The following is an 11,856-nucleotide window of genomic DNA, read 5'->3' as shown; positions in this document are numbered from 1 at the left end:
TAGCGCAGAATGTTTTCTGTTTCTGTGTAGTCAGGTTTATTTGCAATTTTTTATGAAAATAATATAGAAGAGGAACCCTTTCAAAGGAAAAAATACCAAATAATTTAAACTGAAATCTTATCAAGTGTTAATGAAAACCGAAGAAAAGTTTTCCACAATATTATCAAAATGTACAAAACATTTTATTAAATGATAAAAATGCACTTTAAAGTTGTTGTAATCCTTAGTCATGGAATTTGCACAAATCACATATATTTGTAGCGTTTATTTATCTATCCCCAAAGCTGTCATTTCTCTGTGGTGCTTTGTTCCCCTGTTATCAGCATGAGTTACTTGATACTTGATATAAATTTGTGTCTGGAGGGAGGGGGGAGAGCTCAGAACGGAGCTTGTCTATTCACAACACAGTTTTTCTTCTGTGTGAGGGGTGTGTTCCTTTCCTCCAATCACTCTTACTGCAGCCTCTCCGCCCCCTCCTCTGTGCTCCTAACAGATGAAGAAAGATTTTTAACATGATCTGCACTTCTGAAAGGTGGGGACTAGTGTTCATCCAGTGCAGAAATATGGTAGTAACTGCACTGGATGAACAAGCCCACAGCATTTTTGTCCTTATCTTTTCTAGGATATTATTGATGCTCTTACAGTTGCTTATTTATGGCACATGGTGGTGTTTAGGCTACTTTGTAATCTTTCGTTGCAGCTCTTTGCCATTATGTTGCCTTGGCATATTACTTGTTACTTTTAATTGTATTTATGCAAATTAGTGGTGGCTCATTCCTATCAGATGTATACGGGAGGCATTAATTACGTTTATATATCTCCATATCAGCTAGGATGAAGCATTTTTTTTGTGGACTATTGTGATTTGTTTGTTATGTTACCTTGCTTTGACCTTGACCTGGTATGTGTGTTTTTAACTTTTCACTGTGTGATGTCATTACTAGGAGGTGTTTTTGCTGGTTAGGACTTTGGGCTTGTTTGCTCACTTTTATGTTTCAGTGTCTTAGAAAGATGGACTTTGCTGAAATATTGATAACATAATGCTTTAGCTTTAAATTCTCTGCTGCAAGACCTGTGAGTGTCGCTTTATATGACCTTTATGGAAATCCCTTTGTGGGTGATCACCCAGGTAATTACTTCACAAATAAAGTGCAGTGGGGATACCATATTGGCTACCTTGGGGGGGAGGGGCAGCAGCGCTATCCCACGGTACATAGTCTACAATGTAACTCAGGCAGGCTTGATGGAAAACCTTGAAAAGTTTATTTATAAAAATTATATATAGTGATGATGATTAAAACATAATAAAATGTATTCCAAACCAGATCTGTGGCGTTGCTGGGGGTCACAGGATGACCGAGCCGCTGGGTGAGCCGGAACTGTGTAGATGATCACAGCAGGGAACCAGGCATAAGGGAGAAGGATCTTATGTGCCAAAAGCAGACCGGACCAGCCGGTAAGGTGGCGTGGCTTCCTCCCACCCGATAGCGTGGCTGCTCGCACTGAAGCAGTATAGACGTGCCGCGGAGCCGGCAACCAGAGGTATCCACAGCGGAGGCCGCTACTCGTATGCGGCGTCAGCAAGCGTCGGGACCTGGCCTGGAAAGCATCAGAGTTGCCGTGACGACATGTTTTGCACTGCTGTGCTTTGTCAAAGTCCCAAATCAGCATTAATTAGCAGCAGCACCACACGGTAATTTGACTTTATTCATTCCTGAGAGTGAGAGATATCACAGTTAGCGCTGGAAGTCCCTTTGTTGTTTGATCTACATATTGGCTACCTTAAAGCTGGACACAAGCGGTTCAGGTTTTTTTTCTGTCAGCCAGCCGAACGAACAAAAAAATGTACTCCCTCATCCTCACAATTAATGTAGATGGTGGGAATCATCGCTGTATCATAATATATTATTGTTGGGACTCACTGCTGTCAGAATACATTGATCACCAGCAGGACCATTACTGAGAAGTTGATTGATGGAAATCTTTTCATGAATGGGAATGACCATACACGGATTGAAATTCAGCAGGTTCAGCAGGTGCTGAACTGGCTGAATTTCGATCTATGTATGGCCAGCTTTAGGATTATTTAAAGAGCTAATTAACTAAATAGCTGAAGCTCAATTTACTTCACAGCTAAATAAATCAAAAGAATGATTCACCTCTGTCTCTACTTTGTTTAAACAGGGCAATATGGAAATTCAATAACGAAGAAAAGTCGCAAAAGAAAAAATCTGAATGCTTTGCAAAACTGGTGTCAGGTATGCACTCTGTTGAATGCGTATTTGTAGAATAAAGATTTAATATAATTAATAAAAAGAAATAAAACATAAATTGAACACATGCAAGCATAGTTGTTTGCTGGATAAATGCCTATTGGGATTTCTCTGACAGCTGCACATGTGCAGAGTGATGCTCAGGGGATGTTCTACAGTAGAACTCAGTAAATTGAGCACTCAGGTATCAGGTTTTGCTGTACTTGTCATTTCAATTTTTATACCTTTTTATATTTTCTAAATTTTTTCATATGTTATATACATTAAGTTAGTATGGTGTATTGCTAAAATTGTCAATACAAACTGTGCTTCTAAAACCAAATCCTAACAGAATGTACTCTGCAACGTTTCATTAAATGTTACTGTAAGCTCAGTTCTTTACAATCAATATTGGGTTTAGTCCAACATATGACCATTCTAATATTATGTAATAGCCAGTGGAAAATGTAAGGGAAAAGGTCTGTAATAATTTTTTATTTTTTTTTACAAACTGCTGCTGTGTTTAAGTTCTTTTCTTGCATCTATGGACGAATGTGAACGACTCTCTTTCAGACAATGATTACTTAGAGTGCAGCTGTTGGAAAAACCCCCTTCAATGCCATTGCTGCTTTTCAAAGCACCATAATCCCACAGGAATGTGCTTGCATGAAAACTCACCCATCCTCTCGGTGCAGATTAAGCCTTGCTTCCAGCTGTCAACCCGCTCACAGGTTCTCCTTCCGGTCCTCACAACAATGGCTTCTGATGGAAACTCACCGCAGGTGGAACCAGCATACAAATTACACAGACCCGCGCAATAGTCAATATCCAGACCCAGGATTTACCTAGATGGCTGTGTCAGGGGATAAGTAATGCATTAAACACCTACACACACATATATATAAAACTATTTTTACCTACGGGTGCTGTCGCCCTATATTTTGTATCTTTTCCCTTTGTGGATGTGCATAGCTTGATTTAGGTCTGGAGCTCATTTCATCTCCAGCTGTGTCTGTTTACCCCATATTGGTATTACAGTATATGTCCACACTCTCAAGAGTACTTTATTTTAGCAAATAAGAGCTGGCAAATATGCAGGATAGTTATACACTAAGATACACTAAGATAGTGTAGAGACTTTGACACAGCTGGCTGGCTGAAACATGTATTGCAAAATAAGCAAACTATGAATCCCTCTTTTTATAAGCAAGAGTATAGGTATGGGTTAATAAGTGGTTATACCCCTTTAGTATCTCATGTTGTATATATGGAAGCTATTTAGCACCTGGACATTTATATTTCCATTTCAATTGCATGGCGAAGATCAGTTTGAGAAAGTGATAAATTATGTTTACAGTGCTGTAACCCCTTTGTCTTACATATTGATGATTTTGGTGGGTTTTAATTTGAAGACCCACCTGGTTACTTACATAGATAAGTATTTTTACCTGCTGGTGCTGTCCACCCTCCTGTATACACATACCACATACACCTGCACACACACACACACACACACACACACACACACATATATACAGTGGGTACGGAAAGTATTCAGACCCCCTTAAATTTTTCACTCTTTGTTATATTGCAGCCATTTGCTAAAATCATTTAGGTTCATTCTTCTTCCTCATGAATGTACACATAGCACCCCATACTGACAGAAAAACACAGAATTGTTGACATTGTTGCAGATTTATTAAAAAAGAAAAACTGAAATATCACATGGTCCTAAGTATTCAGACCCTTTGCTCAGTATTTAGTAGAAGCCCCCTTTTGATCTAATACAGCCAGGAGTCTTTTTGGGAAAGATGCAACAAGTCTTTCACACCTGGATTTGGGGATCCTCTGCCATTCCTCCTTGCAGATCCTCTCCAGTTCTGTCAGGTTGGATGGTAAACGTTGGTGGACAGACATTTTTAGGTCTCTCCAGAGATGCTCAATTGGGTTTAAGTCAGGGCTCTGGCTGGGCCATTCAAGAACAGTCACAGAGTTGTTGTGAAGCCACTCCTTCGTTATTTTTGCTGTGTGCTTAGGGTCATTGTCTTGTTGGAAGGTAAACCTTCGGCCCAGTCTGAGGTCCAGAGCACTCTGGAGAAGGTTTTTGTCCAGGATATCCCTGTACTTGGCCGCATTCATCTTTCCCTCGATTGCAACCAGTCGTCCTGTCCCTGCAGCTGAAAAACACCCCCACAGCATGATGCTGCCACCACCATGCTTCACTGTTGGGGCTGTATTGGACAGGTGATGAGCAGTGCCTGGTTTTCTCCACACATACCGCTTAGAATTAAGGCCAAAAAGTTCTATTTTGGTCTCATCAGACCAGAGAATCTTATTTCTCACCATCTTGGAGTCCTTCAGGTGTTTTTTAGCAAACTCCATGCGGGCTTTCATGTGTCTTACACTGAGGAGAGGCTTCCGTCGGGCCACTCTGCCATAAACCCCCGACTGGTGGAGGGCTGCAGTGATGGTTGACTTTCTACAACTTTCTCCCATCTCCTGACTGCATCTCTGGAGCTCAGCCACAGTGATCTTTGGGTTCTTCTTTACCTCTCTCACCAAGGCTCTTCTCCCCCGATAGCTCAGTTTGGCCGGACGGCCAGCTCTAGGAAGGGTTCTGGTCGTCCCAAACGTCTTCCATTTGAGGATTATGGAGGCCACTGTGCTCTTAGGAACCTTAAGTGCAGCAGAAATCTTTTTGTAACCTTGGCCAGATCTGTGCCTTGCCACAATTCTGTCTCTGAGCTCTTCAGGCAGTTCCTTTGACCTCATGATTCTCATTTGCTCTGACATGCATTGTGATCTGGAAGGTCTTATATAGACAGGTGTGTGGCTTTCCTAATCAAGTCCAATCAGTATAATCAAACACAGCTGGACTCAAATGAAGGTGTAGAACCATCTCAAGGATGATCAGAAGAAATGGAAAGCACCTGAGTTAAATATATGAGTGTCACAGCAAAGGGTCTGAATACTTAGGACCATGTGATATTTTAGTTTTTCTTTTTTAATAAATCTGCAACAATGTCAACAATTCTGTGTTTTTCTGTCAGTATGGGGTGCTATGTGTACATTCATGAGGAAGAAGAATGAACTTAAATGATTTTAGCAAATGGCTGCAATATAACAAAGAGTGAAAAATTTAAGGGGGTCTGAATACTTTCCGTACCCACGTACCCACTGTATATATATATATATATATATATATATATATATATATATATATATATATTTCATAATATATGTGAAATATATAAATACTTTAATAACTCTTTCATATCAAAAACTACGTACAAACAGTTTCTTACTTTCAGTGGGACCTATATACTGTACTTGCTTATAGATAACTGCTACAGTAGAAATTTACATAAAAAGGCATATAGACAGTATGGATGATCGAACTTTTGAAAAGTTCGGTTCGACCAGAACACCCGAATTTCCCGAAAGTTCGGTTCGGATTCCCGAACCCCATTGAAATCAATGGGACCCGAACTTCGGGAATCAAAAAACACAATTTTTAAGCCCTAAAACCTAATAAATGCCCCTAAAAAGTGCCTAGGGTTCTGGGTCATGCCCCAGGGACTATAAATCAGGCAAAAAAAGTTCTTAAAAATTGTCGTTTTTGATAGAGAGCCAATTATTAAAAAAATAATTGAAAAAAAAAAGAGATTTCTTTGGATTTAGTGTCTGGGGGGGGGGTCTAAAAAGTTTACCTGTGAAGTTTCAGCTCTGTAGCATGTCCAAAACCAGAATTATAGCATGCCAAACCTTCAAAAATTACTTTTTTGCTTAACCGCGCCTTTCTTTTGCTCCTAATAAAGCAGATGTGTGTGACGCCTTTTGCAGTGGACTTAGCGCTTACAACAAGAACAGGCATTAACTTGTCACTAAGGCTTTAAGTCCACTGCAAAAGGCTTTGCTACTCTGTGTCACACATCTGCTTTATTTAGCGACAATATTGGGTCGCATTGCAGTGTGCAGGTGATTTTCACATCGCACAGTTGATAAAGCCTCAGTGACAACTATACATAAATTAAAATTCATCACAAAAAAAAATGATTATTTTAGCACAGGGATGGTGTTAGGCTCCATGTACACGGGACGTTGTTAAAAGTCCCTTTGAATGCTGGAATTTTTAGAACGTTTGAAACGTCCGTTCGGTCGCGTTTGTACCCGCGTTTAGCGGGCGTTTAGCGGCGTTTGCGGGCGTTTGCGTTTAGAAGCGTTCCTAGAGGTCAAAAAAATTATTCCCCTTTAAAATGGAAAAACGCAAACGCTAAACGCGGGTCATCGCGTTCGGACGCGTTTGGACGCGTTCAGATGCGTTCGGACGCGTTTGTGTGTTTGAAACGCCGGGAAACACACGTTCGAACGCAAATAATTGCGTTCTAAAAACAGTCCCTGAACGCAACTGCCTGCAAATGACTGTAAACGACCCTGTGTACATGGACAGATAAGATAAAATGTAGATGGGTTCAGGGGCTTCTGAAAAAAACGCCCAACTGCTCCTAAACGGCCATTTCCAGCGTCTCGTGTACATGGAGCCTTACCCTCCTTTCATAAAGTGCAAATAAATAAAGTGAATAAATTGCATAAATAATCCAAAACATCTAACTAAGCAAGAACAGAGTCCTTCAAAAGTCTTTGTTTATGTAGTGCCAGAGCTGGTGGTGGTGACATTGTACGGTGGTTCCTATAACGGACACCAATGACCCTGCATTAAAGGCACTGTGTATTGCTTATTTATGCAATTTATGCACTTTATTTATTTGCACTTTATGAAAGGAGGGTAACACCATCCCTGCGCTACTGAAATTCTAAGAATAATAATCATTTTTTTTTGTGATGAATTTTAATTTATGTATAGTTGTCACCGAGGTTTTATCAACTAGGCGATGTGAAAATCACCTGCAAAACGCACACTGCTATGCGACCCAAAGTTGTCGCTAAATACAGCAGATGTGTGTATCGCTGAAATGTATTTTGCACAATAGCTGACTAGCAAGCACGAATACCTGCTGTAGATATATCAGCAGTGCAACGTGCTCACTAGACGGAACCCTGACACTTAAAAGTATCCCTACAAACACTAGATTATTGAATCTAACTATAGTGGTATATAGTACCCTAACTACACTGCATATCCCTTTCCTCACACTAAAAGAACAGCTCCATACAGCAGAAGATAATTTCTAACTGACACTGTCCCTTTATTTTATTTTATTTTTTCTAACTCAAACAGCACAATCGCTGTATTTTTAACTACACTGACAATCTTTCTGTAAGCTGACTGCTCTTCTGCTGATATGGAGCTTTAAAAGCAATCGGCTATGCAGCAACGTTGTTTAACACAGCAGGAGAAACACAAATGCTTCCACTCTCTTCCAAAGCCTCTGTATTAGAGTGCTAGAGGTTAGGCGGGGCTATGTTATATACTGGGGGGGCGTATTCACTCCTGATTATTCTCTGGTCCCCGTAGTCACTCCAATCACGTGCCTAGCAGACTCCTGCCCCCTCATTGGCTTTTACAGACGTTTCTGGGCCAATCACGGGCTTTTAAAGCCCACTTCCTGTCCCATTGCATTTTGGGTGGTTCTGGTGACGGAATTCCGAACTTTTACCGCAAAAAGTTTGGAATTCGGCCAAATTTCAAACACCCAATGTTCGGGTCGAACCGATGGTCTACCCGAACCGTTCGATCATCCCTAATAGACAGTACATCAAAACTTTACTATTATGCTCCATTCCCTTTTGGTGTTTTGGAATCATGGGCAGAATCGCTGTGATCTCAAATCGCACTGCAAATGCAAAATTCATGTTCTGGTGATATTCATTCTCAATGGCACCTAAAAGTTGGCGTGATGTTGCCACGATTACTGTACGGCAATTGAGGCAAACTACACGGAAAGCTTGTCACCCAAAAAAGAGGCAGGAGCTTTTTTTTAGGGGACAAGCTTTGTGTGTTGCAGTTTGCTGTGATTGCCATGCAATTTATTGCGTGATAATCATGGCAAAACTGCACCGAGTTTAGGTGCCATTGGGAATGAATAGCACCCAAACATGTGTTTTGTGATTGCAATGTGATTTGAGATTGTAGGCAAATCGTAGGCAGTATTCCTTAACCACTTAAGGACTGGAAGGTTTTATCCCCTAATGACCAGGCCATTTTTTGCAATTTGGCACTGCGTAACTGGTAATTGTGCAATCATGCAATGCTGTACCAAAACTAAACATTTTCCCCACAAATAGAGCTTTCTTTTGGTGGTATTTGATCACCTCTGCGTTTTTTTTTTTTTTTTTTTTGCAATATAAACTAAAAAAGACCAAAACTTTTGAGAAAAAATTACATTTTCTACTTTTTCTTATAAAAAAATTATCCAATAAACCCAATTTTTGTCATTTAGGCCAAAATGTAATTTGGCTACATGGCTTTGATAAAAAAAATCTCAATAAGCATATATTTATTGGTTTGCGTCTACAAACTATGGTGTATATACTGGAATTTACGCAGCTTTTACTTTCTGACTGCCTATCTCATTTCTTGAAGTGCTAAAATGGCAGGGCAGTACAAAACCCCCCACAATTACCCCTTTTTGGAAAGTAGACAGCCCAAGGAATTTCCAGAGAGGCATGTTGAGCCCACTGAATATTTAAATTTGTCACAGGTGTTTGAAAAATGACAAAAAAAAATGTTTTTTTTTTTTTTCTACACAAAGTTGTCATTAAAAGGATATGTTACTCACGTATTCCATGGGTATATGTGGAATTACACCCCAAAATACATTCTTCTGCTTCTCCTGAGAATGGGGATACCCCATGTGTGAGACTTTTTGGCAGTCTAGCCGTGTACAGGACGCTGAAAACGAATCATTGCCTTCAGGCTTTCTAAGGGCATAAATTGTTGATTTCACTCCTGACTACCTATCACAGTTTTGGAGGCCATGAAATGCCAAGACAGCACAACCCCCCCCCCCCCCCAAATGACCCCTTTTGGGGAAGGAAGACACCCTAAGCTATTTGCTAAAAGGCATGTTGAGTATTTTGCAGATCTTGCTTTTTGTCACAAAGTTTTGAAAATTGAAAAAAGAGAAAAAAACTTTTTTCTTTTTTTTTTTTTCGTTTTTCAAAACAAATGAGAGCTGCTAAATACTCACCATGCCTCTTAGCAAATATCTTTTCTGAAAAGGGGTCATTTGGGAGGTATTTGTGCTATGTTGTGCTATCTTGGCATTTCATGGCCTCCAAAACTGTGATAGGTAGTGAGGAGTGAAATCAACAATTTACGCTCTTAGAAAGCCTGAAAGCGGTGTCATTTCACATATAGCCATGGCATGTTTGAGCAATATATAATTTAAATGACAACTTTGTGTACAAAAAACAAACAAACATTTTTGTAATTTTCCAGAAACCTGTGGCAAAATATAAAATATTCCATGAACTCAACATGCCTCTCAGCAAATAGCTTGGAGTATCTACTTTCCAAAATGGGGTCATTTGGAGGGGTTTTGTGCTATCTTGACATTTCAGGGCCTCCGAAACTGTGACAGGAAGCGAGGAAGTAAAATAAGCAATTTACGCACCTGAAGGCGGTGATTGGATTTCGGGGTCTCGTACACAGCTAGGCTCCAAAAAAGTCTAACACATGTGGTATCCCTGTACTCAGGAGAAGTAGCAAAATGTATTTTGGGGTGTCATTTCACATATACTTATGGCATGTGTGAGCAATATATTATTTAGTGACAACTTTGTTTAAAAAAAAAATCAAAAAGAAAATTGTAATTTTTCCAAAACTCTTGGCAAAAAAAAAATATTCGAAGGACTCAACATGCCTCTCAGCAAATAGCTTGGGGTGTCTACTTTCCAAAATGGGGGAAATTTAGGGGGTGTGTGAACTGTTCTGGCATTTTTTGCCCAATATTAATAGCTTATGCCACACATCACCCACTCTTCTAACCACTTGACCACTTATAGACCAAGCTTTTTCTGACACTTTTTGCTTACATGAAAAAATGATTTCTTTTACTAGAAAATTACTTTGAAACCCTAAAAATTATATATATTTTTTAAAGCAGAGGCCCTACAGAACAAAATAGTGGATGTTGTAATTTTTTTTGGTCACACGGTATTTGCACAGAGCTTTTCCAAACGCAATTTTCTGGGGAAAAAATGCACTAATGCATTAATGAAATAATGCACAAATACACTACATATTGTTTGGTAAAATATAAAAGATAATCTTCTGCTGAGTACATTCGCATTGATCTATGTGGATGAAGAATGGGTGCTGCTGAAATGGTGGGCTCCCAATCAGAATTTGCAAGTGCATCAGGAAGGACACTATGGGCTCTACAGGCCTGTCTTTGAATTCTTAGTGACTGAGGAGCACTACTTGTGCTAGTCACCGCAACAGCTTAAACTGCAATTATGGAACTTGCCATGTCACCAAGTGTTACTGCAGGGCTGGTTTGACTATAACCAGGATGTACTAGGCTGCTGGTGCTTGCCAGTTCACCAGAAGGTTGAGCGGCACTAGTACCGACACTCTGCTGCACATGAGAACCCTGCGATTGTTGCACCTCAGCAACAGAAGGACGGGGTCGGGTACACCCAACTTTAGCAGGGACCACTACTTCATCCTCAGAGCTATCTGTCAGGGTGTGGCTGCTCTCTACAGGTTTAAATACTGATACTGATTCTGACAGTGAGGCTTCCCTATCGCTCTTATCTGTCATGCTCAGCATCGTGTAGGCCTCCTCACTAGTGTACCTCTGTTTGGACATTTTGGCCAATAAATTTAAAGGTACCTAGTGTGACTCACAGGTAAAAAAGCACCTAGTTTTCAAGGACTGTTTGAACCGCTACCAAAAAATGTAACTGCTAGTGCTGACAGAGATCAGGCCTGACTCTGCCAATGCTGCGGTTTAGTGTGCTGTGTATCGGAAGTGACAGTAATCTGCTGATACTGCACTTCTTGGGGACTGGGCGGAGGGGCTAAACGCAGGTGCTGGCAGGTGTTGGGGCTGATCCTGCTAACGCTGTGCTTTGGGAACACTATACTAAACTATTGAGGACTCTAGTATAGTTCTAATCTGATCAAAGATATTAATCCGTTCAGACACTATACTAGTAATGGAGGTGTTTAGTGTGTCACTGGCAATTAAAGGGTTAAAATGTATTACTAAATATGCGGCAGGCATTTTGACGCTGTCCTGGATTGATGCCAACTAACGTTAACGCTAACTAATGTCACCTTTGACAGTAATACAGTGATCAGAAAAAAGATCTGTACCCTATAATAGTGACACTGTGACATGGCAATGAAGGGGTTAACTGGGGTGATAGGGGGGTTAAATCTTTATTAGGGTATATATGGCAGGTACCCTAAACCAATCTGGGACTGCCGCTAACTACCACTAGCTGCCTCTCACACTAACTTGCGTCACAAGTGACACTAATACAGTGATCAGTAAATTATCTGTATACTGTATATAGTGACACTGTGACAGGGAGTGAAAGGGTTAACTGGTGGTGATCAGGGGCTGACAAATGTGCCTATGTGTACTGGTGTCAGTGTAGTGCTTGTGTACCCACTGTCTGATGCTCTCTT

At 40.4% G+C, this 11,856-nt stretch overlaps 1 long non-coding RNA gene across 1 annotated transcript in view; it reads right to left on the bottom strand.

Annotated features, from left to right (window-relative positions):
• Positions 1-5,623: 5,623 nt before the first annotated feature.
• LOC309549624 overlaps positions 5,624-11,856 on the bottom strand; it is a 177,473-nt gene continuing 171,240 nt past the window's right edge. The window contains exon 2 of the long non-coding RNA XR_014225026.1: positions 5,624-6,058. This is a non-coding gene — a long non-coding RNA (uncharacterized lncRNA). The remainder of the gene's footprint in view (positions 6,059-11,856) is intronic.

Source organism: Pelophylax lessonae (genome assembly GCF_965119305.1).
Source record: "Pelophylax lessonae genome assembly, chromosome: 3".
NCBI classification, from domain to species: Eukaryota; Metazoa; Chordata; class Amphibia; order Anura; family Ranidae; genus Pelophylax; species Pelophylax lessonae.
This window is presented reverse-complemented; position numbering and strand designations above follow the sequence as displayed.